Source organism: Pelodiscus sinensis, chromosome 2 (genome assembly GCF_049634645.1).
Source record: "Pelodiscus sinensis isolate JC-2024 chromosome 2, ASM4963464v1, whole genome shotgun sequence".
Lineage (NCBI taxonomy): Eukaryota > Metazoa > Chordata > Testudines > Trionychidae > Pelodiscus > Pelodiscus sinensis.
In genome coordinates this window covers 150,357,673-150,385,322 of record NC_134712.1, presented here as the reverse complement: position 1 = coordinate 150,385,322, position 27,650 = coordinate 150,357,673, and the positions used below count along the sequence as shown (strand labels likewise).

At 46.0% G+C, this 27,650-nt stretch overlaps 1 long non-coding RNA gene across 1 annotated transcript; it reads left to right on the top strand.

Moving 5' to 3' along the window:
• The first annotated feature begins 143 nt into the window (after positions 1–143).
• LOC142826794 (uncharacterized) lies at positions 144–27,532 on the top strand. The gene is made up of 5 exons (XR_012901044.1): positions 144–506; positions 9,932–10,067; positions 26,093–26,201; positions 26,791–26,859; positions 27,484–27,532. It is a non-coding gene; the product is annotated as an uncharacterized LOC142826794 (long non-coding RNA).
• The last annotated feature ends 118 nt before the right edge of the window (positions 27,533–27,650 follow it).

Here is a 27,650-nt window from a genome sequence, read left to right as displayed (position 1 = left end):
CAGAGAGGGAGGGACTGCAGGGGCTGGCAGGGAAAGACAAGATATTAGGGCAGCTGTACCTTTAAGAGCAGACGGGAAGCTGCCCTGCGCTCAGGCACGTGTCTCTCTGAAAAGGGAAGTAAAAACCCCTCTCTGCCCCTCTCCTAGATCTGCACCCTTGGCAGGGGGCTCACTCTCTGGGTAACAGTTACCCCCGTTGTCCTTCCTTGTGTGGGAGCAAAACTCCGGTAGAAGGGCTCACCCCAGCTCCAATCACACTCCCCTCCCTGCCCAATTTTTCTTTCCAGCCCCCTTTCTGCCCCACCAGAAAGTTAATTGAAGCCCCTAGGCTGGTACATTTCTGCCCCCTGCTTACACCCTGCCCCCTCCCCCTGCTGCGATGCACCCCCGAGTCTCTTTTCAATGATGGGAAAGAGTCGGGAGCAGCCTCTGAAGCCACGTACGGACAGAGTGAGGACAGCAGCAAAGAACAGAAGCTCTTACGGAGCATGTACACTACAGCCTAGGTATGACATTCTGAAAGGCAGCTGTTTGTGATGCTACGCCGGCGCTGAACAAGCCCAGCTCAGTTCCGCTTTGCGCCCGGTCCACGAACGCTGTGGCTCTGCATTTTAAATTACATTTAAAAGGCAGCGCCACACCGGGGATAGATCCCAGACCCAGTGCGAGCCGGGACTAAGCAGTCCTGACTTCTGCTGGTCCGGACTGCTTCACTTCTGCTTTTTGTGGTCTTTACTATTATGCGTCTCAGTAGGATAAAGTAAATTAAACCATTTAAGGTGTTGTTATATATGAAGCTTTTAACTCTTCTGATTGAAAAGAGTAGTTTATACATAGTGAATTTTGGAGCAGCAAGGTTTGCACGAAGGAGAAACACACAAGGAAATTTGAATATAAATAGGCAAGGAAACATTTTACATTAACTTGTAGTTTGAAAAGACAGTATGAGGGTTTTTAAAAATACTCACACTTTGAAAACTGAAATAGTTGACTATTTTCCTCCATCATTTGTTTTATCCAAATTCAGTGGTATTTGGTGTGGAATTTTTATTTTACAGAAAAAGGCTAAGTAACATTTACTTAAAACACCTGTTCGCAATTCTCTAGTATGGGAAGGCGGTAAGATGTGTCGGATGTGGAGCACGTCAACCTTCTCTGGTTCCGTTACTCCTTGCATAAAATGTAATTTTAAATGCTACTTGAGAACCTATTGAATGAGAACATTCATAGATTATAAAGTCGGGAGAGACCACAGGGATCGTCTAGTATGACCCCCTGAATTAATTCCTGTTAGAATTAGAAAAATTTGGAAGTGCGGAGGGAGCTGGGGGGGGGGGGGGGGGAGGAAGGAGAGAAAGCTTAGCTGTCAGTAATGGAAAAGAATTCACTGGGGCCTGTAGTAAGTTGTTCCAATGGTTATTACCGTACCGTTCTAAAAACGAATACCCTGTGCTTTCTAGCTTCAATTGTCTAGCATCAGCTTCCAGCTTTCTGATCTTGTCATACATTTGCTAGATTGAAGAGCCCTCTCTTTGTGTCTCATGGGGATACTTATGAACTGATCAAGTGACCCCTGAGCCTTCTTTTGGTTAAGCCAAAGGACTGAGCTCCTTGAGCCTTTCACTCCAACACATGTTGCAGTCATTCTCCTGCTCTTTTCTGAATCCTCTCCAATTTATCAAAATCCTTCCTGAAGGGTGGGATATCAGAACTGAAAATACTATTCCGGTGGGTGTCACACCAGTACCAAATAAAGATAATGCAGTCTTCCCCATCCTTCTAGATATTCCTTTGTGTATACAGGCAGTCCCCGGGTTACGTACAAGATAGGGACTGTAGGTTTGTTCTTAAGTTGAATTTGTATGTAAGTCGGAACTGGTACATATTGTAGGGGAAACTCTAGCCAAACATTTTTTTTAGTTTTGGATAGCATAGGGAAAGGTTAACTCCCCTCTAATGTTTGTTTTGCTGTCTGTTCCCCTGTTCAGAAGATTTCACATCTATTTCTGTCCCTGTGACAAACTCAGGACTAAAGGAGTAACTCATCAAATACCAAACAGCTCTGCACCATGCTTTGAGCTAATAGCTTTATTTCCACACACCACCCAGGGTTCTAGGAGGAGGGTCCTTTTTTTGCTAACACAATGAGGCCAGCACTTTGTTTGTTTTGGTGGAGTCTTTGTTTGCCCAGGGAGCCCAGCATGTATAGGGGGAGGAGGGGCGGAGAGGCTGCTTTTGTCTGCTGTTCAGCAGCCTGTTGCTCAGGGGAGGGGGCAGCCTGTTGCTGGCAGGGGGGGAGGGGGGAGGCGTGCAGGATGCGAGGCCGCGGGGGGGGGGGGGGCGCGGGCGTGGGGAGGCACTTTTCCTCTGCCCGGCAGCTCTGCGGGATCCCTGTCCCTGTGGCCAGCTGCTGCAGGCAGAGGCCAGTTGGAGCCAGCCGAAGAGGAGGAGGAGGTGGATTCTAGGACCCAGGTGAGCGAGCCCCAGGGACGCTGCTGCACTCCGGGAGCCCGGCATGTATAGAGGGGAGGAGGGGCAGAGAGGCTGCTTTTGTCTGTTCGGCAGCCTGTTGCTCAGGGGAGGGGGCAGCCTGTTGCTGGCAGGGGGGTGGGGGGGGCAGCGGGCGTGGGGAGGCACTTTTCCTCTGCCCGGCAGCTCTGCGGGACCCCAGTCGGAGCCGGCCCGAGGAGGAGGAGGATCCTAGGACCCAGGTGAGCGAGCCCCGGGAATGCTGCTGCGCATGTGCGGGAGTTGCCTCACCCCGTTCGTATCTAGGGATCCGACGTAAGTCGGATCCACGTAAGTCGGGGACTGCCTGTACTTTCAAGGATTGCATCGACCCTTTGGGTCACAGCATTTCACGTGGACTCGTATTTAGCTGATCATCTATCAAGATCCCCAAGTCCTGGTTCATATTACGAAGGAGAAAAGGTATGAGAGGGGTAGCCATGTCAGTCTATAAGGTGCCACACAACTTCTCGTTGTTTAAGGAGAAAAGGGTTGACTGTGTCCCACCTGTGGAAAGGTCTGCTTTATTTTAACCTGGCGGGCATCTGCATGGACTTGCAGTAACATTACAAAGGTACTGGCAATGGAAAATAGACACAAACCTGATGCCAGCTAAGGAGTTGGTGCTACGATGGGTTTTTCCTACAGTCTCCAAGACTTTTAGAGCCTGAGTAGACAGTGACAGTTTGGTCTTCCACGCCGCTTCTGATTTAACTGCTGATAGCAATGCTGGACATAGGGATGTTAAATGGTAAGCGGTTACCCAGGAAACAATCACCCGTAACTAGAGATGTTAAAATATATTTACACGCAGGGGGCAGGCGTGAGCATGGAAAGAGGCAGCAGCATAGGGGGCAGGTGGCTCTGCAGAAAACGGCACACGCAGGAGCCACCTTAAAAGCCAGCTCCCCGCACGTACTGGCTCCTGACAGCAGCGCAGGCGATAGGAGCGGCGGGCGGCTCTGGTTTCCCACGTACATTGGCTCTTGCCTTCCCCCACCCCACTCTCCGTGCTGCTGCCTCTCCATGTGCACCAGCTCCTCCCTCCTCTGTTCCCTCCCTACTTATTAGTTAACTGTGTACAGAAGTACACCTGAACATCCCTAACCTTACCGGTTGGTAATGGGATCTTACATCCCTGCCGGATAAGGAATTTTCTCCTGGTTTTGGACTAGTGAGAGAGTAACGTTATTGCCAAAATGGCAATATTTGGCTTGGCTTCTGTGTAAACAGATTTTGGCACAGAGACCAGTCCCGATTCCTTTAGTGGCCGCATCTTAACTTCACACTGTATGCAATCAGAAACCAGATGAGCCTTGAACTACCAAGCGTCTCTCCCTTCTAGTGGGGACAGGAGGGAGTGAAGGTGTGGCACGCCACGAGCTATGCAAAATCCACTAGATAGAAAGTCCTGGATGTGTAAGGTGAGTCAGGAGGTAATACACCTTGAAGAGCTTGGGGCCCAATTTGGTCCTAGTGGAGAGTCAGTTGTTCCCCAGGACAAGGGCAGCCTGTGTACTCTAAAGTAACTATCTGAATTGCACGGACGTTGCACCCCTCAGAGGATGGTGTGGCTTTTCAAGACAGTGCCTAAGCTCAACATCGAAGCACCAGATCCTGCAAGTGGGTATAGAGAGTCTGCTGCAGCTGATTGCTTTTTCTCACTTTCCAGGCCCTTTCTATTAGGAATGCAACTGTGTAGTCAATTAAGCGATAAGCAAAAGCTTATAAATTAGTGCTATAGCCTACATGCACTCCCCCTCCAACCAGTAAGTTTCTTAGCAGGCTGGCCAGCAGCCTTGCGGACGCAGGGTTCGGGACCTACTCCCGCTGCTGCTCCGCATTTGAAGTGTATTAGGAGCCGGGCGGGTAGGCAGCCCGGCTCAGTTCCGGTTCACGCTGTGTCCGGGAGCTCAGACCTTCTCCCACCCCCAACAGAGGTGAGGCCACCCCACCCTGCTGCCTCTTTATCGGAGACAGCAGCACAGGGTAACAAAGCAGCTGGTCTTCAAACTGGCTCCCCTCGCAGACTAGCTCCCGCCTGGCACCCCACGCCGCTGCTGGCCCCGCCCCCGAGTACTACAGTATCGTCGACTAACTGATAAGAATTCATGAGGTTACTCGAGTATTCAATTAACATCTTTATTTTCAAATTCGCTTATGCAGTAGGTAGAACAAACTTATTCAAATTGTAACGGCTGATTTGTCTGCTTCTATGAGCATGCCCATTCTTTCCATGCTTGCCCTTATGCTTGGAATGCTTAATTAACCCATAAGTCTACTGCTCTCCCCAAGGAAGCAATGAAGGCTGGGTGTGTAGAAATTACAAGAAAGGTGAATTAATTTGAAATATGATTGGAGTCACAAGGCTGCAACCTACCTAATCTGTGTAACCCCATGGTTCAATTTTTTAACCGTCCTCTTCTCCTTCCGTCTTTAAATCTCTTTGCAATTTTCTTCTGAATAAGCTCTTCGGAGCAGGGGTGACATAAACTAAATGCTGTGCAAATATGTAGGTAACGGGGTTGGACCTTGACAAGGAGGCTAGGTTATTCGTACGAGTGGGAATAGCTTTTTCAGTATGAAGCACCTTTACATTGTTGTAACTGTCCCACGCTAGCAGTTTTATCGCTTAACTATATAGTATAGTTAATGCGGAGATGTGAAATTATGAACAATCAAATAATTGAGAAGACAGCAGAATTTCCATTTAAAATGCAGAGCCAGTGGTCTGGGACAGGATGGGAGCCAGGACAGCTGACTCCCAGCTCATGCCCAGTTCCCAGCTGTGCCTCAACCGCCCCTGTCCCTCCCTGCAGAAACCGTGCCAGGGGGAGGGGGGAACTCGCTTTTCAGCCAGCTCCCGCTCCCCACTGCTGCCTCTTTATCAGAGACAGCAACGGGGGAAAACAGGGGGGCGAGAAAGAACTAGTTGAGTAGTGACTCCCATTAGTCTCTTACATCCCTAAATTAAAGCAGTAAGCACAACCTGCGTAGAGAGTGTGGGCAAGCCAAGCAGAAACAAATATGTGTTTTCTGGTAATCCAGAAACAAAGGAGAGGAACTACAACTACTAGCACGGGAATCGATTAGAGGGATAACAGAAACACGGTGGACTAGCAGTCATGACTGGAGTACAGGTATTGAAGAGCATGCGCTATTCAGGAAATAAAGGTAACGATGGTGGAGCAGCACCGTGTATGAACGAGAAGGTAAATTGTAAAGAAATTAGAAGTGATGCATTTGATAAAACAGTCTGGGTCAAAATCACTTCGGAGTGGGGAAAAAAGCTACCGGAGGTTCCCCAGGATCAGTGCTTGGGTTATGCAACCAGGCCACCGGGATCAGATTTGGATATGGATAAAGATCTCTAATGTTTTTATTGAACTAGATACTGCTGGCACTCAAGTAATGATAGGAGACTGTAATTTCCAAGATAAAAATTGGAGGGTAAGTGCTCCTAATAATGGCAGGACTCAAGTTTTCCTGGATGTGTGATAGCTGACAGTTCTTCACCATAAACTCACCGTTCCAACAAGAGGTGATGCAATTTTAAATTTGATATCGAGGGGTAGCGAGACCTCACAGAAAGGTTGGTTGTAGGGGAAAACCTTGGTTCAAGTGATCGTGAGCTAATTTATTTTAAATTAAATGGATGGATACATAAAAGTAAGTGTGCAACTAAGGTTCTTGATTTCAAAAAGACAAACTTGAAAACATATAGAGGAATTAGTAGTAGATGTGGACTGGAGTGAAGAACTTGAGGATCCGAATGTGGAAGAGGTTTGGCATTTAAATCAAAGTTGCAGACCAAGCTGAATGAGCGAGGTGTCAATCAAGCATGTTATTAAGAGAAAGCAGAAAGCCTGAGAGCAGTGGAAGAGAGACGTACCAGCACGAAAACCAACCTCTTGGTTAGAAAGTGTAGCGGAAGAATGGACTGCCAAAAGCCAGGCAGAGCTGGAGCTTGCAAAGGAACTTAAAACCAGTAATAAAAGAGCTGCTACTCTTGGGTTGCCGGGGATGCTAAGTCTCGACCGGCCCCGGGGACCTGACTTTCTGAACCCGGGGCTCTCTGATCTAGCAATAGCCATAGTCGTGCCAGACTAGTGTGTCCCAGATATGAGCAAGTCAACCTGTGCCTGTTTATTCTTTCTAAAACAAAAAATTATGATCTAAGAAACTATAGCATGTCTAATTTAACCTCCATTGTATGCAGGCTCTTGGAACAAATTTTGAAAGAGTCGTTAAGAACACAGAAGTTAAAAGCTAACAGAGAAAATACACCATGGTTTCACAAAAGGTGGATTACGCCAGACCAACCTGATCGGTCTGAGGAAATTGACTTTTTTACATGCAAGCAATCCAGTACATCTGATCTACCTGGATTTCAGTAAGGCATTTGATAGATGGGAATTAATGAGACTTGAAAGCTGGATAAAGAACTGCTGGGTTATAATGAATGGTGAACTGTCAGGCTGGAGTGAAGTTATTAGTGAAATTCCTTAAGGATGGGTATTGGAACCAATCTTCTTTAAGATTTGTATTCATGCTCCTGGCACAACAAGTGGAAATAGCCTCATAAATTTGCAGAGAGGTAGTCTGGTCCTCCGCCATATTGGCAATATCATGCAATAAAATCTGGATGATCTCCAAAACTGGAATGGAATAAAATTTAGCAGTGCAGTTGGTAACAAAGATTTTTTTGGCTCTAAGTTGGGGACTTGTCAGTTGGAAGCAACAGAGAAGGAAACTGGTTTGTTACGAGATGACCACAAGCTGCCAGCATGAGGCAGCTGTGAAAAAGGCCAATGGAATGCTAGGATGCATCAGGCAAGGTATTTCCAATAGCCCTAGTGAAGCATTAATGTCATTATACACGACATTGGGGAGCTCTCAACTGGATTAGCGTGTGCAATTCCGGTTTCCCGGATTAAAGAGAGATTAGTGCAAACAGGGACAGGTGCAGTGAAGAGCCGCTAGGATGATCAGAGGAATGGAAAACCTACCTTAGGCAAGAGAGGCTAAATGAGCTTGGCTTGTTGAGCCTAATCAAACAACAGCTGAGGGGAGATGCGCTCGCACTCCTTAAATACAGCAGAGGGATAAATACCAGGGAGGGAGAGGCATTATAAGTTAAGCACCAGTGTGGACACAAGAAAAAATGCAGACAAACTGGCCATCGATACATTTAGGCTTGAAATTAGACAAAGGTTTCTAACAATCAGAGGCGAGAATTTCTGGATTAACTCCTCAGCGAAAAGCACGGAGGACCTAAAACCTTACCGGCTTTAAGACTGTGCTTAATAATTGTACGGAGAGGGTGGTATGAGGGGACTGTTTACAGTGGCACGTGGTCACGCTGCAACCGTTAACAGCAAATACCCACCGTGGCCAGTGATGAGACTCTAGTCGTGGAGCTCTCGGAGTTACTACAATGTCTTTTTACCTAGGAGTCTGAAGCTACATCTACGCTACGCGGCATACCTTTTTCCAATACATCAATGTAGTGTAGACATTGTCTGGATGTTTGGATCTTGCTGGCACGTTCGGGGTCCAGCTGACCACCATATTTAGGACTGGGAAGGAATTTTCCCTTGGGCCAAATTAGCAGTGTCTCGGGGGGTTCACCTTCTTCTGCAGCATTGGGCATGGGTCACTTGCACGGTTATATGAGTAAATGGTGAATGGCCTGTAACTTTAAAACAGGATTTGAAGACTTCAGTAACTCAGTCAGGGGTTATAGGTCAAATGTTGTTCCAAAACTTTCAGAAATATTTGGAAACCGTGTTATGGTTGCTACACGGACACGGTAGCAAACGTAAGTGTTCGGCACACTCTCAAAAAGCCCATCCTGCAAATACCTCTCATCCTGAGGGGCATCAATGTAATCAGATGGGAATGACAACTATCTTTGGCAAACATGGGTTATTTACACAGTATAACAAGTGATTGCATTGCCAATTGCTTTCTTCTGCTACGATCTAAATTTGGGCAAGCTGGGGTTGTGCTTTTCTTGGTCTTCCCTCATCCTTGGGGCTAAGACCAAAGGGGGCCTTTTCCTTTGATTTTATGGATGTCAAATCTAGCTGCAATGGGTCTTCTCTCTTTCCACAGGCTCATATTTTAAAATTTTAGCATTTTGGAGATTACTATAAATGCACCATAACACAACTGTGACGGGGCGAACAGGCCCCGCACTGCAGGGCTGGGAGTAGCCCAGGCCCAGCTGGCTGAGAGGGCCCCGCCCTTCCGGCCCTGCTGGGCATGCTCCCAGCAGAGGCCAGGTATAAAGGCAGAGGGAGCCCAGCAAGCAGGAAGACAGCTGGGGGAAGGAGGAGACCAAGCCAGGCCAGTGTTTGTGCAGCCGCTGGGACTAGAGCTGCTGCCAGTGCTGGACCCAGACACCGAAGAAGCAGACCCCAACTCCAGGAGACCGGAACCTGCCCACAACCCCAGCAGGTCCTGCCTCGGAGGACAAGGGGCCCCCGGGGAACCAGGGCGCGGTAGGAAGCAGCCCAGGGCAGGGGATACAAAATTTGGCTCGGCCGGATTCCCCGCCGAGCCGGCAGGAGCCACAGACCCTGCCTAAAAGGGCCCTGGGCTGGGGCCCGGTGGAGAGGGAGGGCCCGGGTCCCCCTACCACGCAGGCCCCCCCCCCCCCCCCCCCCCGGATAACCAGGCCTGAGGCCGGGAGAGGCTCCTCAGAGGGACTAGGCCTTGATACCGTATATCCCCTGATAGAGGGGCCGGGACTTTGTGTTGGGACATTGATACCGTATATCCCCTGATAGAGGGGCCGGGACTTTGTGTTGGGACATTGATACCGTATATCCCCTGATAGAGGGGCCGGGACTTTGTGTTGGGACATTGATACTGTATATCCCCTGATAGAGGGGCCTGAACTTTTGGAGACTTTGGGGTGCGGTATGGGCCCGGAATGAGACGCGGGTCAGTATAAGGGGTTCAGCAGCCCCCGTCAGGGGCGTACCCCCTGACAACAATCCTCCCCTGTCTGTAAGAACCAAGCTGTTAGGAGAGTTCTCTTTATCATATTTCAAGCATAGTTTCCTCGCAAAGCTTGGCTTGTTCAATGTTGCATTTTTTATTTATTTTTTTAAGCATTTGAACCAATTGTTGTCCAGGACTGGTTCCTTTTGCTTTGCTCTTTACTCAATTGACTAAACACGTAAGAAATTATTAACTAAGCTAAACTAACTTTAAACCTTCTATTTTAAAACGATCCTGTAAAAGTAAACTTAGTGCATGAGATTGTCAATTAAATATTCAATGCATTAAAAGCAAGACTTCTATAAATAAAAGCACTCCAACGGTCACAGATCTGACTTAACGTATATAGCTTTATTATGAGGAACCAACAGTGAAGGATTGCAGAAAACAAGACAGTTGATTTCTCTTGCAGATTGTATTTGGGGAGCTGGTGGGGCAAACTCAGGGAAGTCTCTGCTTGGACTGTGAGTTCTGACACATGATACCTCTGTCGTTATTGCACCAAATTGTGTGTTTGCAATACCATCTGCCTACGTTAGCATAACATCGTAAGTAGCCTTCATCTTACTGCATCTTTAACACATTAATATTACCGCAATTACATAATTTAAAATAAGGTTACTTTGCAAGCATTTTGTAAATTTGTTTTTATGAAAGCAATCGTGTTCAATGAGCGATCGATCAGTACATACGTGGTAATGAAAGAATTGCCACCAAAGAATTGAGGGGATCTATTCCTTCTGAGATATGGGTCTGTTGCGGAATGGGAGAGCAAGATTCTGAAGTGTGCATGTCAGAGTAGACTAAAAGATCATGGCCATCCTTTCTGGCTTTAAAGCCTGCTTTGTGGCACTGATCATCCTGACTGATCTGTTGCAGTGACCAAGAATTAAGTACTGGTTCTCTAGTGCCTTAAAGGCATCTTTTAGCTTTCACATTACGTCTAGACTGCAAGCCTTTTTCGAAAGATGCTCTTTTTCTAAAGTATCTAGACTATAACCAGTACTTTCAAAAAAGCAAACCGCTTTTTCAAAAGAGAGCACTCAGGCAGTCTGGATGCTGTCTTTTGAAAAAGCACAGTTTACATTACATAGCGCCTTTTTTCGAAAGGTGTTATTCCTCATAAAACGAGGTCTTCCGCGGTCAAAAAACCTGCCACAGTCTTTTGATTTACTTTCGAAAGAACACGGCAGCTGTCTAGATGGAGGGGAAGAAAGGCCACTTTAAAAAAAAAAATCCCGTAGTCTAGACCCACCCTAAAATACTTAATTTTTAAATCCATGTGATTCACCTTGTGCTGCATTAATTTGAGGTACCGGATTAGTGGCAAAAATTGTGGGCAGAGACTGAAAATTAAGCTGATTTCCTTCTCACTCTCGTTCTACAATACAAGCTGTGATCAAGAATTTTTCTATTGCTTCCTTTTCTCCTGCATTCATGACACTGCTATTTTTTCAGCATAACAGAACCGCCTATGACACTGTACCATTAGTATTGGTTGCCCAATTTAACCGGAGACAGATTCACACGTTAAACAAAATAAGCCATTTCTGTATAGTGCAGGTGATTATTTTGAAAGTATTATTTTTTCTTAAACACCAAAGAAGTTTGAAAGAAATAGTACCTCTTCAATTTGGAAATGTTAACATTAGAAGCACAGAAAGGAAACAAGTTATATTTACCTAGTGATTGGGGGGGAGGGATAGCTCAGCTGACTGAGCCTTGGCCTGCTAAACCACAGGATTGTGAGCTCAATCCTGGAGAGGGCCATTTTGGGATCTGGGACAAATCTGTCAGGGGTGGTACTTGGCCCTGCTGTGAGGGCAGGGGACTGGACTCGATGACCTCTCAAAGTCCCTTCCAGTTCTACGAGATGATGGCATATCTCCATATTAAAAATTATCCTTACAGGACCAATTCTCTGCTATCCAGTTCTACATCTTAATTATTTTATGGGAAAAATAAGATGGAGAAGGTAGCTGTGGTCTACGGTAGTGTTTACAAAACACATTACACAAACATCTTCTCAGAGAGGGCTGCAGTGCTTTTTGGGGGACGGAGGCAAAAAACCTAGCTAATCGTGTTTCCATTTAGCCAACACATTTTGTGGGATTGGGTATCAATCCTTAAAAGACTTAGTGAATGTCATCACACCAAGCATTGCATTCCTTTACTACTTTTAATGTCTTCTCTAAACATGTATTGTGGCAGGTTTGTGCATGATTGCATTAAGCCACTTACTATTTACGACTATTCCAATGAAGAGGTAAATTAGGTTGCTGCTTCTTTGCAGGAATAAGAAGTTACTGTGGTATTTATGAATTAGGTTTGCGTAAATAACTTCAAAGCCTTACAATTAACAGAATAGACCCTGGTAACAAACAAAAAGTGAACACTGTTGCTTCCATTTCTTGGGGAAGGAAAAAATGTACTTCTCTCTAATTGTTGCATATAGACTATGCAAACAGATAGATGGCGTTTATAAGCAGAACGTAGAAAATATCAACCAGAACACACAGTTTGGCTTTAACTGTAGAGAGAAGTTCTGCAACTGGTTTTCATGCTAGGTTTTAAAATTTTGCCTAATCATTTCTATATGCAGAAGAACTCGGATGCCTACTGATGAATAAGAAGCCTAATATTTTCCATCATTACATCGCTTTGATAACTTTTTTATTCTTCATGTAATATTGATTAGGAAAGTGTTTTGGAAAAACAATGCAGGCAAAGTGGTCCTTGTAACCTGATTAAATGCGTCAGGTGTTTTAGTACTAAATATTGGCAAGTGGTTGCAGCAGTTACTCTCAACTGTCATCTCGTTTGACCAGGGGGATATTCTGGGAGGACATTTTAAAATGTGCATCGTAAACTAGGGCTCTGATAGTGTACAGTTAACCTTCACAGTTTTATGCAAGCCACCCCGCCCCCCAGCCTCTGTATCAGAGGCAGCAGAAGGGTGGGGTGGTTCCCTGCACAAACCTGCTCCTGTAGAGCCTCCTCCTTCCCCCTGACATATAAATGTGCAACCGCTGAAAAATTCAGCAGTTACATATTAACCCCCTAATCATTTTTGTTGCCCTCCGCTAGACACTTTCCAATGCATCCACATCCTTTCTGTAGTAGGGAGGGCCCCCGAACTGGATGCAATACTCCATATGTGGCCTCACCAGTACCGAACAAAGGAGAACAACAACTTCTGTAGAGCTGCTGGAAATGCTCCTCCTAATGCAGCCTAATATGCCATTAGCCTTCTCAGCTACAAGGGCATGCTGTTGACTCTCATCTCCCTTCTCTTCCACTGTAATCCCCCGGTCCTTTTCTGGGCAACTACTGCTTAGACAGTCGGTCTCCAGCCTGGAACAGTGCTTAGGATTCTTCCATCCCACATGGAGGACTCTGCACTTATTCTTGTTGAACCTCAGATTTCTCATGACCCAAACCTCTAATTTGCCTAGGTCAATCTGGACCCTATCCCTGCCCTCCAGCATATCTACCTCTCCCCTTGGCTTAGTGTCATCTGCAAACTTGCTGAGGGTGCAACCCATCCCCTCATCCACATCATTAATAAAGGTGATGGGGAAAAAATGACCTTAGCACTGATCCCTGAGGCACGCCACTTGAAACTGACGGCGAACCAGACATCAAGCTGTTGATCGCTAGCTGTTGGGCCTGACAATCTAGGCAGCTTTCCAGCCACCTTGTAGTCCATTTATCCAATCCATACTTCCTTAACTGGCTGCCGCGGATCCTGTGCGAGACTGTATCAAAAGTTTTGCTAAAAGCAAAGTCTCTCAGCCACCGACCTCCCCGTGTCCAGACAGCAAGTTACCTCATCATAGAAGCTAATCATTTTGGTTAGGCATGACTTGCCCTCCTTGGTGTATCCATGTCAACTAGTCCTGATTGGTTCTTTCTCTTCCAAGTGCTTCAAAATGGATTCTTCAGGACCCTCTCCATTATTTTTCCCGGGACTGAGGTGAGGCTGACTGGTCTGTAATTCCCTGGATTGTCCTCCCCCCTCTCATTACCCTTCACATCCCTAGCCAGCTGCAATTCCAATTGAGCTTTGGCTGTCCTAATTACACCCCCTGTATAAGAATGGCCGTACTGGGTCAGACCAAAGGTCCATCTAGCCCAGTATCCTGTCTGCTGACAGTGGCCAACACCAGGTGCCCCAGAGAGGGTGGATCGAAGACAATGATCAAGCGATTTGTCTCCTGCCATCCCTCTCCAGCCTCTGACAGACAGAGGCCAAGGACACCATTTTATCCCCTGGCTAATAGCCTTTTATGGAGCTAATGTCCATGAAATTATCTAGCTTCTCTTTAAACTCTATTATAGTCCTAGCCTTCACAGCCTCCTCTGGCAAGGAGTTCCACAAGTTGACTACACGCTGTGTGGAGAAGAACTTTCTTTTATTAGTTTTAAACCTGTTACTCATTAATTTCATTTGGTGTCCTCTAGTTTTTCTATTTTGGGAACTAATAAATAACTTTTCTTTATCGGCCCTCTCCACACCACTCATGATTTTATATACCTCTATCATATTCCCCCTCAGTCTCCTCTTTTCTAAACTGAAAAGCCTCAATCTCTTGAACCTCTCTGTTCCAAACCCCTAATCATTTTAATTGCCCTTTTCTGAACCCTTTCCAAGGCCAAAATATCTTTTTTGTGGTGAGGAGACCACATCTGTACACAGATGTGGGCGTACCATAGTTTTATACAGGGGCAGTAAGATATTATGGGTCTTATTTTCTATCCCTTTCTTAATAATTCCTTGTATCCTGTTTGCCTTTTTGACCGCTGCTGCACACTGTGTGGAAGTTTTCAGAGAACTGTCCACGATAACTCCAAGATCTCTTTCCTGATTTGTCGTAGCCAAATTAGCCCCCATCATACTGTACGTATAGTTGGGGTTATTTTTCCTGATGTGCATTACTTTACACTTATCCACATTAAATTTCATTTGCCATTTTGTTGCCCAATCACTCAGTTTGGTGAGATCTTCTTGGAGTCCCGCACAGTCTGCTTCTGTCTTGACTATCCTAAACGGTTTGGTATCATCTGCAAACTTTACCACTTCACTGCTTACCCCTTTCTCCAGATCACTTATGAATAAGTTGAAAAGGATTGGTCCCAGAACTGACCCTTGGGGGACACCACTAGTTACCCCTCTCCGTTCTGAAAATTCACCATTTATTCCTACCCTTTGTTTCTTGTCTTTTAACCAGTTCTCAATCCAAGAAAAGACCTTCCTTCTTATCCCATGGCCATGTAATTTACACAAGAGTCTTTGGTGAGGGACCTTGTCAAAGGCTTTCTGAAAATCTAAGTATACTATATCTACTGGATCCCCCTTGTCCGCATGTTTGTTAACCCCTTCAAAGAACTCTAAGGGTACGTCTAGACTACATGCCTCTGGCGACAGACGCATGTAGATTAGGGTACCGGACATAGTAAAATGAAGCGGCGATTTAAATAATCGCCGCTTCATTTAAATTTACATGGCTGCCGCGCTGAGCCGACAAACAGCTGATCAGCTGTTTGTCGGCTCAGCGTGACAGTCTGGACGCTCCCCTGCCGACATCAAAGGTATTTGTCGACCACCCAGGTATGCCTCCTGGGATGAGGCATACCTGGGTGGTCGACAAATACCTTTGATGTCGGCAGGGGAGCATCCAGACTATGGTGCTGAGCCGACAAACAGCTGATCAGCTGTTTGTCGGCTCAGCGCGGCAGCCATGTAAATTTAAATGAAGCGGCGATTATTTAAATTGCCGCTTCATTTTACTATGTCCGGTACCCTAATCTACATGCCTCTGTCGCCAGAGGCATGTAGTCTAGACGTACCCTAATAGATTAGTAAGACAGGATTTCCCTTTACAACAGAGTTTCCCAAACAATGGGCCTCAGCATGGCTCGTGGTTGCCGGAAGGGCCGGCCTTAGGGCTATTCGAGCCCCACGCTCCTGAACCCGGAAGTGCCGGCGAGTTACAGAGCTGGGGGTCCTGTTCCACCGATATGAGGAGCTAGGTCTCTCCCCCGGCTCTGCCTGGCGCGGGTTCCCCCGCTCGTCCTCCCACCCCACCCCCAGAGTATCCCTGCCATGCGTGGCTCCTCCTCACCGCCTGCTGCTGCCCATGTGCGGCGTTGCACGTGGGTGGGGAGGACGCCCGGGCGTGACGCGAAGTCACGGCCTGGGATTTTAAAAGTCTTCGGAGGCATGTGGCGGGGCCACGCTGACTCCGGCAGCCTCCGGCCCCACAATGTGGGAGGCAGAAGGTAGGGAACAGGCTTGGGTGGAGGCAGCAGCGGCAGTGGAGGCGGGCTTGCGTGGAGGGGGAGGAGTGGAAGGAGAAGGGGCTTGGGCAGGGGGAGGGGAAGGCACCAAGGAACAGGGTGCAGGAAAGAGAGACAAATGCCAGGGGGCCAAGTGCAGACAACGAGGGAAAGGGCAGGAGGGGAGGTGTTAGTGGGCGGGGGGACAGGGTGATGTTGGGAGAGGAGAGGAGAGGAGAAGGGCATTGGGGGCTGGAGGAGGAGGTGGTGGGAGAAGGCTTGAAAGAAGGGGTGGGCATGTGAGAGGTGGGGATGGAGCAAGTCAGGTGTGAGGGCACAGAGGGGCAGGAGGGGATGTGGCAGAGAGTGCTGAGGGGATGGGTATCAGGGAAAGAGAGGGCAAAGGGGGAAGCACCAGGAGGGTGCAGGGCTAAGGGGATTCTGGGGTGAGGAGGAGGGGAGAGCTGGCCACTAGAAGCAGCACTGGACGGGGGAATCGGGGCAGGCTGGGGAGATTGGGGGGCTGGTGGAAGCAGGGCTGCCAGGGGGTGCAAGGTTGGGGGCAGGGAGCTGGCCAGGGAAGATGTGGGGAGGGGGGAAGAGAAGAAGCAGCTGCTGGATAGAGGGCTGGATGCAGACAGCGGGGCTGGCCAAGGGAGATTGGGAGGAGAAGGGGGGGGTACCTGGCTGCCCGGGAATGGGTTGGGGGAGTGGGGCTGGCCAGAGGCACAGCGGGGGGAGCAGGAGGGAGGAATGAATCGGCCTGAGGGGAGTGGGACTGACCCGGCCATATGTAGATCTTGGGACGCTGTCCCTGTTCCCTCCTTCCCCCTCGCAAAACATGACTTAGTCCGGCCCGGGGTTTCTATTGTCCCCCCCCCCGCCCACACACACACACACACACACAACCTCCCTTGAGTAGTTGCGAATTGTCTGGCTGGTAGACACACTTATGGAGCCTGAGCACATTTACCAGCCAGGCAGTTTGAAACTACAAACTGATACATCTAGTAGTAATACAACTTACCTAAAGAGAAAATACCAGACATGTATTATGTCTGGTATTTTCTCAGTTTGTTTTTTATGTGTTTATATTTTTGGGCTGCAAAAAGCAGTATTTAAAAAAAAAGGGTTCCAACTAAAGTAAAAAGTTTGGGAAACCCTGGTCTAACCAGCTTTCTGTCTGTCTTACTGTCCATTTATCCAATCCATATTCCTTAACTCTCTGGCAAGAATATTGTGGGTGACCATATCAAAAGCTTTGCTAAAGCTGGCACTGGGGGTTTTGGGAGGACCAGAAACAATTTATTTGAATATTCATCATTTGATTAATGAATATGCAAATATGCAAATGAATGTTACCGGGCCTCCAAAAGTTCGTGAATGGATTTACTGGTCCCCGCATCAAAAAGTTTGGGAACCCCTGCTTTACAAAAACCATGTTGACTTTTGTCCAACAAATTATGTTCTTCTACATGCTTCACAATTTTATTCTTTACTATTGTTTCAACTAATTTGCCCGGTACTGAAGTTAGACTTACCGGTCTGTAATTGCCAGGATCGTCTCTGGAGCCCTTTTTAAATATTGGTGTCATGTTGGCTACCTTCCAGTCATTAGGTACGGAAGCCGATTTAAGGGATAGGTTACAAACCACAGATAATAGTTCAGCAATTTCCCATTTGAGTTCTTTTAGAACCCTTAGATGAATGCCATCTGGTCCTGGAGATTTGTTAACATTAAGTTTTTCTATTTGTTCCAAAACCTCCTCTAATGACACTTCAATCCGGGACAGTTCCGCAGATTCATTACCCACAAAGGACGGTGCAGATTTGGGAATCTCTCCAACGTCCTCAGCCGTGAAGACTGAAGCAAAGAGATAATTTAGTTTCTCTGCAATGGCTTTATCGTCCTTGATCGCTCCTTTTATAGCTCGATTATCTAGGGGACCCACAGAGTTTTTTTTAGCAGGCTTCCTGCTTCTAATGTACTTAAAAACATTTTGTTATTTCTTTTTAAGTTTTTGGCTAGCTATTCCTCAATCTTTTTTTGCTTTTCTTATTAGATCTTTACACTTGATTTGACAGTGTTTATGTTCCTTTCTATTTATCTCACTAGGATTGGACTTCCACTTCTTAAAAGATACCTTTTTGTCCCTCGCTGCTTCTTTTAAATGGTGGTTAAGCTACGGTGACTCTTTTTTAGGTCTCTTGCTATGTTTTTTAATTTGGGGTATACATTTAAGTTGGGCCTCTATTATGGTGACTTTAAAAAGTTTCCATGCAGCTTTCAGGGATTTGGCTCCAGCCACTGTACCTTTTAATTTCTGTTTAACTAACCTCCTCATTTTTGTGTAATTCCCCTTTTTGAAATTAAATGCCAGGGTGCTGGACTGCTGAGGTGTTCTTCCCACCACAGGAATGTTGAATGTTGTTATATTATGGTCACTATTCCCAAGCGGTCCTGTAATGGTTATTTCCTGGACCTGATCCTGCGCTCCACTCAGGACTAAATCGAGAATTGCCTCTCCCCTTGTGGGTTCCTGCACCAACTGCTCTAAGAAGCAGTCATTTAAGCCATTGAGAAATTTTATCTCCACTTCTCTTCCTGAGTTGACATGTATCCAGTCAATATGGGGGGTAATTAAAATCCCCCATTATTATAGAGTTCTTTATTTTGGTAGCCTCTCTAATCTCCCTCAGCATTTCAATGTCAGTATCGCTGTCCTGGTCAGGTGGTCGGTAACATATCCCTACTGCTAATTTCTTATTATTGGAGCATGGAATTACTATCCATAGCGATTCTATTGAACATGTTGATTCACTTAATATTTTTATTTCATTTGATTCTACATTCTTTCACATACAGTGCCACTCCGCCACCCACCCAGCCTACTCTGTCCTTTCGATATATTTTATATCCTGGTATGATTGTGTCCCACAGATTTTCCTCATTCCACTAGGTTTCAGTGATGCCTCTTATGTCAAGCTCCTCATTTAATACGAGGTACTCTAGTTCACCCATCTTATTAGTCAGACTCCTAGCATTTGTGTAGAAGCACTTTAAAAATTTGCCACTGCTTATTTGTCTGCCCTTCCCTGATGCATTGGATTCCTTTGTATGCAGTTGTTTGTCTGCTCTGGCCCATGATTTGCCCTCTCCCCTCCTCTCTTTCTGACTACAGTTTAGAGAATCTCTATCAATGGATTCTCCTCTAAGAGAAGTCTCCCTCCGATTTACGTGCATCTCTGCACCAATCGGCTTTCCCCCATCTCTTGGTTTAAAAACTGCTCTACAGCCTTTTTAATGTTTAGTGCCAGCAGTCTGGTTCCACCCTGGTTTAGGTGGAGCCCATCCTTCCTGTATAGGCTCCCCCTCTCCCAAAAGTGTCCCCAGTTCCTAATAAATCCAAACCCCTCTTCCCTACACCATCATCTCATCCACGCATTGAGACTCTGAAGCTCTGTCTGCCTACCTGGCCCTGCGCGTGGAACTGGAAGCATTTCCGAGAATGCCACCATAGAGGCCCTGAATTTCAGTCTCTTTCCTAGCAGCCTAAATTTGGCCTCCAGGACATCTCTCCTACCCTTCCCTACGTCATTGGTACCTACGTGTACCACGACTACTGGCTCCTCCCCAGTACTACACATAAGTCTATCTAGATGCCTCGAGAGATCCGCAACCTTCGCACCAGGCAGGCAAGTGACCACATGGTTCTCCTGGTCATCACAAACCCAACTATCTATGTTTCTAACGATCGAATCGCCCACTACTAACACCTGCCTCTTCATAACTGGCATTCCCTCCCCCTTAGAGGTATCCTCAGTGCGAGAGGATACTGCAACATCCTCTGGGAGGAAGGTCCCAACTACGGGATGGTTTCCCTCTGCTCCCATTGAATGCTCTGTTCCCTTGAGACTTTCATCCTCCTTAAGAGCACTGGGGCTCTCAGACTGGAGGTGGGACAGTACTACAGTGTCCCGGAAAGTCCCATCAACATAGCTCTCTACCTCCCTTAGCTCCTCCAGTTCAGCCACGCTGGCCTCCAAAACCCAAACTCGGTCTCTGAGGGTCAGGAGCTCCTTGCAACGGGTGCACACATATGCCACCCACCCACAGGGCAGGTAATCATACATGTTACACTTGATGCAATAAACAGGATAGCCCCCACTCTGCTGCTGGGCTTCTGTCTCCATTTTTCTAATGAATAAGTTTAAGTATAAACTGGGATTCTTTTTAAACCTCTGGAATATAGATTATTATACGAGTTATGTTTTAAAGAAGGTCATAAGTCACTAGTGCCCTCTAACCTCCCTCTCCAAACTCCCTGTTAGCTGTTCCTGTTCGCAAGCTCCTTGGTCGCTGAGTCACAGGCTTATATAGCTCTGGTAGTCCCTCCCCCTGACTGAGGCTCAGCCAATTAACAGAGGCTTCTAGATTTCAAACCTTTTAGAATCTCCTTCAAACAAACCAACCAAACAGACAAACACAAGCTCAGCACACAGTAAATAACTCCCTCACACACAAACACACACTCCAGACAGCCACTTACCACAAGGGTCCCGTTTTTACTCCTCTTTTACCTGGAGAACTCCCTCTCCAAACAATACTCCAGCAATATATTTATACTCCTTCCTAGACATCTGTTCAAGTTGCCACTTCTTGTAAGTTTCCTTTTTATGTTTGAGCTCACCAAGGATTTCACTGCTAAGCCAAGCTGATGGCCAACCAGAGTTGCTTTTCTTACTGCACATCAGGATGGTTTGTTCCTGGGCCTTCAATAAGGCTTCTTTAAAATACTGCCAGCACTCCTGGACTCTTTTCCCCTTCATATTAGCATCCCAGGGGATCTTGGCCATAATTTCTGATGGAATCAGTCTGCTTTTCTGAAGTCCAAGGTGTGTATTTTGCTGCCCTTCTTTCTTCCTTTTGTCAGAATCCTGAAGTCGATCATCTCATGATCACTGCTTCCTAGGCTGACATCCATGTCTACTTCCCCTACTAATTCCTCTGTTTGTGAGCAGCAGCTGAAGCTGTATATAGCCCCTTGTTGGATCCTTCAGCACTTGTACCAGGAAGTACCCCAACATTCTCCAAACACTTCCTGGATCGTCTGTATATTGCTGTATTGGTCTCCCAGCAGATGTCCCCCGTGAGAACCAGAGCCTGTGATCTGGAAGGTTCTTAGTTGTCTGAAGAAAGCCTCGTCACCTCATCGACCTGATCTGGTGATCTATAGCAGACAACAAGTACAACATCACTTCTGTTGTTCTTGCCTCTAAGCTTAACCTAAAGACTCAACGGGCAAGTAATCTGCCTGCAAAGATTCTCTTCCCTCTCTTCATTAGATGAATCTCATCTTTTCCTAGCAATCAATGAGCCCAGAACAGCATCCCATGGTCGAAAAACAAAAGCCCTCTCTGAAGACCACCTCCACAAGCAAGCATTTACTTCCAAAATTCAAAGATGCCTGCCTGGACCATTTCCTTCAATAGAGAGGATTGACAAGACCACCACCTGCACCTCAAACTCCTTGATCCTTCTTCCCATCACTGCATAATCTGCAGTGACCCACTCAAGGTCATTCTTGGCAGTATCGTTAGATTCCCCCATAGAGAAGTAGGAAGGGGTAGTGATCCAAAAGTTTGATCAGTCTCGGAAGACTCCGTCACATCCTGAATTCTCCAGGTAAGCAGCACACTTTGAGATTTATGATCTGGACAGCAGAGGGATGACTCCATCCCTCTTAAGAGGGAGACCACGACAACCACCACCACCCCTCTCCTCCTCTTGGGACTGGTGGTGGTGGAACCCTCGAGCCTAGGCAATCCATGCCTTCTGGTCAATGGGGTCTCCTCCTGATGCCTTCCTTTGGAGGTCTCTGCCAAAGCATTTCCCACAGTAATACGTGTGAAGAGACCCTAAGAGCGGTTACTTGCTTCTATCAGGATTCTGGAGTTGTCGTCTCCTGGAAGTCATATGCTGCCAATTTTCTTCTCTGTTCTGGGCTCCCCTCAATGGTTTTTCAGCATGTAGTGTATGCAGTATTAAATGCTGTCTTCTATCCAGATGAAATTTCTTCAATCTTCCGGGAGGAAGACAAACATAGCACATGCTGTGCAACTCCCAACAGCTTATCTTTATTTATTCTACCTTCCTTCTGAGAGGCTCCTATGTTTTTATTGCCCCCTGAAGGCTGAAGAGAAGAAAGAAAAAACAAAAACCAAGAAAAAGTACAACCTCTGTGGGGCTGCCTCTAAGCAAACTTGTGTGTTGGCTGCTCATTTAGTTTGCTCTGGCTGCCTCTGGTAGAAGGTTGCTGTCTCCAAGCCTGGCCTCCAACCCAATCAGCCTCTCTAGGCCCCCCCCATCTGCAACAAAGCACTTTCAACTGCCAAACACATGGTCACACACTCCCTGCAACTAGCACCACTGAGACAGACACTAGGATACTCATCCCACCAGCCCACAGCACAGCTCCTTGTCTCCAACACACCTTCCATGCCACCCCGTCACGCCAAAAAAGCCACACTTACCTGAGAGCTCCTATCGGATGTTTCCCAGGCTATCTCTGAAATGCTTCTAGTTCCACTCACAGGGCCAAGTATGAAGGCTGCACTGCAGAGTCTCTATGCATGATGAGACCATGGTGTAGAAAGGAAGGATTTAGCTCTATCAGGAATGGCGGGAACTTTGGAGAAAGGGGGATCCTATACTGGAATGATGTGCTCTATCTAAATCAACATGGAACCCGACTGCTGGCACGTAACATAAAAAAAGTCGTGGACCAATTTTTAAACTAAGGGCTAGGGGAAAGCTGATGGGTTCAGAGGAGCACATGGATCAGACAGAGACATCTCTTAGGGGAGTGATATTCCACTCCGTGTTTCATTTGCATAAGCTTTTCCACAAGAAGGCTACGGTGTAGACGTAGCCTCTGTGTTTCTCTTATAGCACTTGCTACCTTTTATTGTTATTGTTATCATAGAATTATAGAATCCTAGGGCTGGAGGAGACCTCAGGAGGTCATCGAATCCTACACCCTACCCAAAGCAGGACCAACCCTAACTAAATCATCCCACCCATTGTGAAGCTGGGACTTAAAAACCTCTAGGGATGAGATTCTGGCACCTCCTTAGGTAACCCATTCCAGTGCTTCACTGCCCTCCTAGTGAAATCGTTTTTCTTAATATCCAACCTAAACCTCTCCCACTGTAACTTGAGACCATTGCTCCTTGTTCTGCCATCGGTCACCGAGAACAGCCTCTCTCCATCCTCTTTGGAACCTCCCTTCAGAAAGTTGAGACTGCTATCATATCTTCTCTTCTGCAGACTAAATAAGCCCAAATCCCTCAGCTTCTCCTCATAAGTTATGTGCTCCAGCCCCCTAATAATTTTGGTTGCTCTCCGCTGGACCCTCTCCAATGTGTCCACATCCTTTCTATAGTGGGGAGCCCAGAACTGGACACAGATGTGGCCTCACCAGTGCTAAACAAAGGGGAATAATAACTTCTCTAGATCAACTGGAAAAGCTCCTCTGAATGCAACCTAATATGTAATTAGCCCTCTTGGCTACAAGGGCACACTGTTGACTCATATGCAGCTTCTCACCCACTGTAATCCCCAGATCCTTTTCTGCTGAACTGCTACTTAGCCTGTAACAATGCTTGAGATTCTTCCGTCCCATGTGCAGGATTCTGCACTTGTCCTTGTTGAACCTCATCAGATTTCTTTTGGCCTAGTCCTCCAATTTCTCTAGGTCACTCTGGACCCTATCCCTATCCTCTAAAGTATCTAGCTGAATGTTATCTGCAAACTTGCTGATGGTGCAATCCATCCCCTCATCCAGGTCATTAATAAAGATGTTGAACAAAACCGGCCCTAGAACCGATCCTTGAGGCACTCCGCTTGAAACCGAACACCAGCCAGACATTGCGCCATTGATCACTACCAGTTGAGCCCGACAGTCTAGCCAGCTTTCTATCCACCTTATAGTCCATTTATCCAATCCATACTTCCTTAACTTGCTGGCAAGAATACTGTGGGAGACCATATCAAAAGCTTTGCTAAAGTGACTTCCCAATGTCAACAGAGCCAGTTACCTCATCATAGAATCTAATCAGATTGGTCAGGCATGACTTGCCCTTAATGACTATTCCTGATCATTTTCTCCTCTTCCAAGTGCTTCAAAATGGATTCCTTGAGGATCCCCTCCATGATTTATCCAGGGACTGAGGTAAGGCTGACAGGTCTGTAGTTTCCTGGATTGTCCTTTATAGTGCTGCATTCTTGAGGGTATAATATCCAGCCATGCAAAAGTAATGAAAAACCTCCCCACTAGCCCCTCCCCAATATCCAATATACTGAATCTGCCTAATTGTATGAGGAGGTCCCGCTAAAGCAGGAATGGGGAATCTATAGTTGGCAGGCTGGGATTCTCTGGACTCCTTCCTGACCCCTGTGTAACCTGCTTTTTCCTCCCTGGGTTATGCGGCAGCATGCCACGCTCACCTGTGTGCCTAGGTGCCTGATAGTTTTAACATAAAAAGATATCCTGAGTACCCCAGTGGCAATGTTGTTTAGTTTGGGATTCCCTATCTACCCCCTTGCTGCAGTCCCTTGCTCCTAAAGGAACATACAATGGCGGTGCCTCCACCTGGCTGGCCCTCTAGACACTTAATGGTATGCCGTAGGAGTCTCCAGGAATAAAATTATTCCAGTAATAATCTGGACCTAACTCCAAAACAACAATTATAAATAACAATCTAATTGATTAAATTAGAATTAACTCACCTTTACTTAATGACTTAAAGAAACAGGGTTTCACAGACTAAAAGCGAATAAAATCAATTCAAGTACACCCAAATACCCTCCCAGATCCTACACCCCAATCTCATGACCCAGATCACAACCCCCTTCTTCACCCAAACTCCAGACCTCACACTGTCTCCTGCGCCCGAGTCCCATAGTCCATGCACTCTTCTGCATCCAACCTCCATCCTAGTCCTGGCACCCCCTCCACAGAAAAGTGTGGCCCTTGACCACTGTGGAGGCAGGAAAAGGGAATAAGGGAATTTGTGTGCAGCCATCTTGGTCTTGTTAACAAGAGAGCAAGAGTCAGGCTAAGTCTGTGGCCTGACAACGCGAGATCTGTAATTAGACGGTGCCTTTGCCTCTCGCCTCCATACGGGAGATAAGGACGAATGCTGACTCTGGCAGGGACCTTGAGATAAGGAGCATCTGGGTGGAACTAAATAACTGTTAGCCATTGGTGTTTGTAATGGGAAGGAGACTAATTGTTATTGGTATTATATCTAATAGACAGTATATAAACTGCTTCATAATTGCTTGTATTCGAAGATCTGCCTCGGAGGGGGGGGGCTTCTCCCCTGTCCGAACCAGTTTTTCCCTTGCTGCAGCTCGTAATAAAACTGCCTCTGGCTACTTGTTGCTACAAACTCAGAGTGAGGACAATGTTTTCTTCCACACCACTTTCCAAAATCTTGGAATGGCCCCCCACCAAAAATTATTGCTCACCCTTGCTATAATTTTATCAGCAATGTAAATATAGTCTGCATTGCTGTATTTTTACAATTGATAAGATGTGTTTGATGTTTACAAAAATAATTAGAAAGCTGTTAAATCATCATATTCCAAATACCATGTGGATAAATGGTCACTTATAGAGCTGGTAATAATTGATCCCCTGGGCAATGAAATAAAGCATGAAAGACAATTCCTGAGGAATTGGAAGGGATCTTTCTAGACACTTAGTTTCATAGTTCACATGCAGGGCCGGCTTCAGGCCGATTCCCCGGAATCGGGCCCCGTGCCTATGTGTGGGGCCCCACGCCTAAGAGGGCCCCACTCCCAGGCATGCGGCGCATGTGTGGCTCCCGCCCCGGCCGCACGGTGCATGTGCGGTGCCGCCCCCGTGCATCAGGCCCCGCACTTCCGAAAGCCGGTCCTGTTCACATGTATAGTTATTGTGCAAGCTGTTTTAAAAACTAGTGACACTGAGGAAGACTGTGCTTCATAATGGACATTGAGTCAACTTGTGAAATCTGATCATGGCCAACTTCTTCATTGAAAGTGGGCAGAAAACACTAGCACATAGTATGAGTCATAGGAAGTTAGTAGCAGCACTGATACGATTATATGAAACCAAGTGAATAGATGTGTTAATTTGATTGTTTCAAGGTAGAAAAAGAAAGGGTTACAAAACATGTTGAGAAACTGCAACAAAAAAGAAAGCACTGTTATACAGTTGGCTACTGTACATCCTTCAAATTTCAGGTCTTTCCTCTTTCAAAGAAGCGAAACACCAACAGGGAATTGGAAAACAAAAATGGTAGAACACAACAGATAAACGGATGGGTTCAACTGTGGACCACTAATCCTCAAGGTATTCAGTGCCAGAAGTCAACTATTTTTATAATGTTCATCATTGTTAATAGTGATACATGAGTTAATTTTTTTCTAAGTGGAAGTGTAATTAGTTTGCAGAAACATATTTATAGTTTAAAGACATCAGCAGAGTGCAGACTACACAAAAGACGCTAAATGCAGTCAGAAGAAAAATACAATTTTTTTAAATAAAAGAATCAGGTTACAGTAACTGTGCCACATTCTTAGTGGGACTCTAACATATTATAACAGATTTAGTTCTATAGTGGTGATTCTGCATGAATAATATCTGGAAGTACTGTTAAAAATGTGGTGGGAGTGAATGGGTGCTATAGATTCAGCAGGGAAATCTCTTTGGATACCATTATATCCACCATCCATAAACCAAAATGGATAGAAATATAGGCTGGGGCTCCAAATATACTTTGACCCATGAGCACTCCCCTCCCCCCACACACACACACTCAAAGGAAAAGTTTGCAAAACAGTTAATTTTTAATGGAATTAATGCTACTGAATAAGTCAAGAATTCTATTTACAATTTACAATGTAACCATGCTTTGTCCATCTTTCATTGTTTTTTCCAGAGAGTAAAGGACTATTGTTTATATTGCAATTCTGTGACTTGCAGTAAAAAAAGTACAGCTGGAAGGATGGTAAGAAAGAAAAAGCTACGAGAAATTGAGCCCTACAAATCCACAGATATCTGATTTGTATCTGTGGGTATCCACATCCACGGATGCGGATATATGCAGTTCATTTTTGCAGATTTAGATGTGGATACCAATTTTGTATTCGGGCTGGAGTCTAATGAGAAAAACACAAGCAGTGCAAGCACAAAGTTGGTGGCCAAAAATGTAACCAGTTGCATATTGTGCCAATTTAATAATTGTTTAAGGATCATGTTTTTTGTAATAAATTTCATAGACTCATAAAATACTAAAATTGGAAGGGACCTCAAGAGGCTGTCAAGTCCAGGCCCCTGCATTCACGGCAGGACCAAGCACCATCTAGCTCATCCCTTACAGAGGTATATCTAACCTGTTCTTAAATATCTCCAGTGATGGAGATTCCCCAGTCTCCCTAAGCGATTTATTCCAGTGCTTAACCACTCTGACGGTTAGAAAGTTTACATTAGCAAGTATTTCCACTAATGCTCATAGTCATCTTCAGCGGGGATTATATTCTGAAGGAATATTATTTTGTAAATTGTACCATTTTATCAAAATTATCTGTATAATTGTGACTTTTTAATTTAGTTTTCTCATGTACTATTAAAGGTGCAGTGTGATTCTTGTGAGAGGTGAGCACACGTGTCTTGCATTCCTGAGAAAATTACTGAAAAGAACGTGAGTGGTGAGAATAAACAGTACAGATTCAACAAGTGTGCTTAGTCCTGTTATGTAACTAAAATGTACATTTTTACAGTGATTTTGTGAAAAGTTTT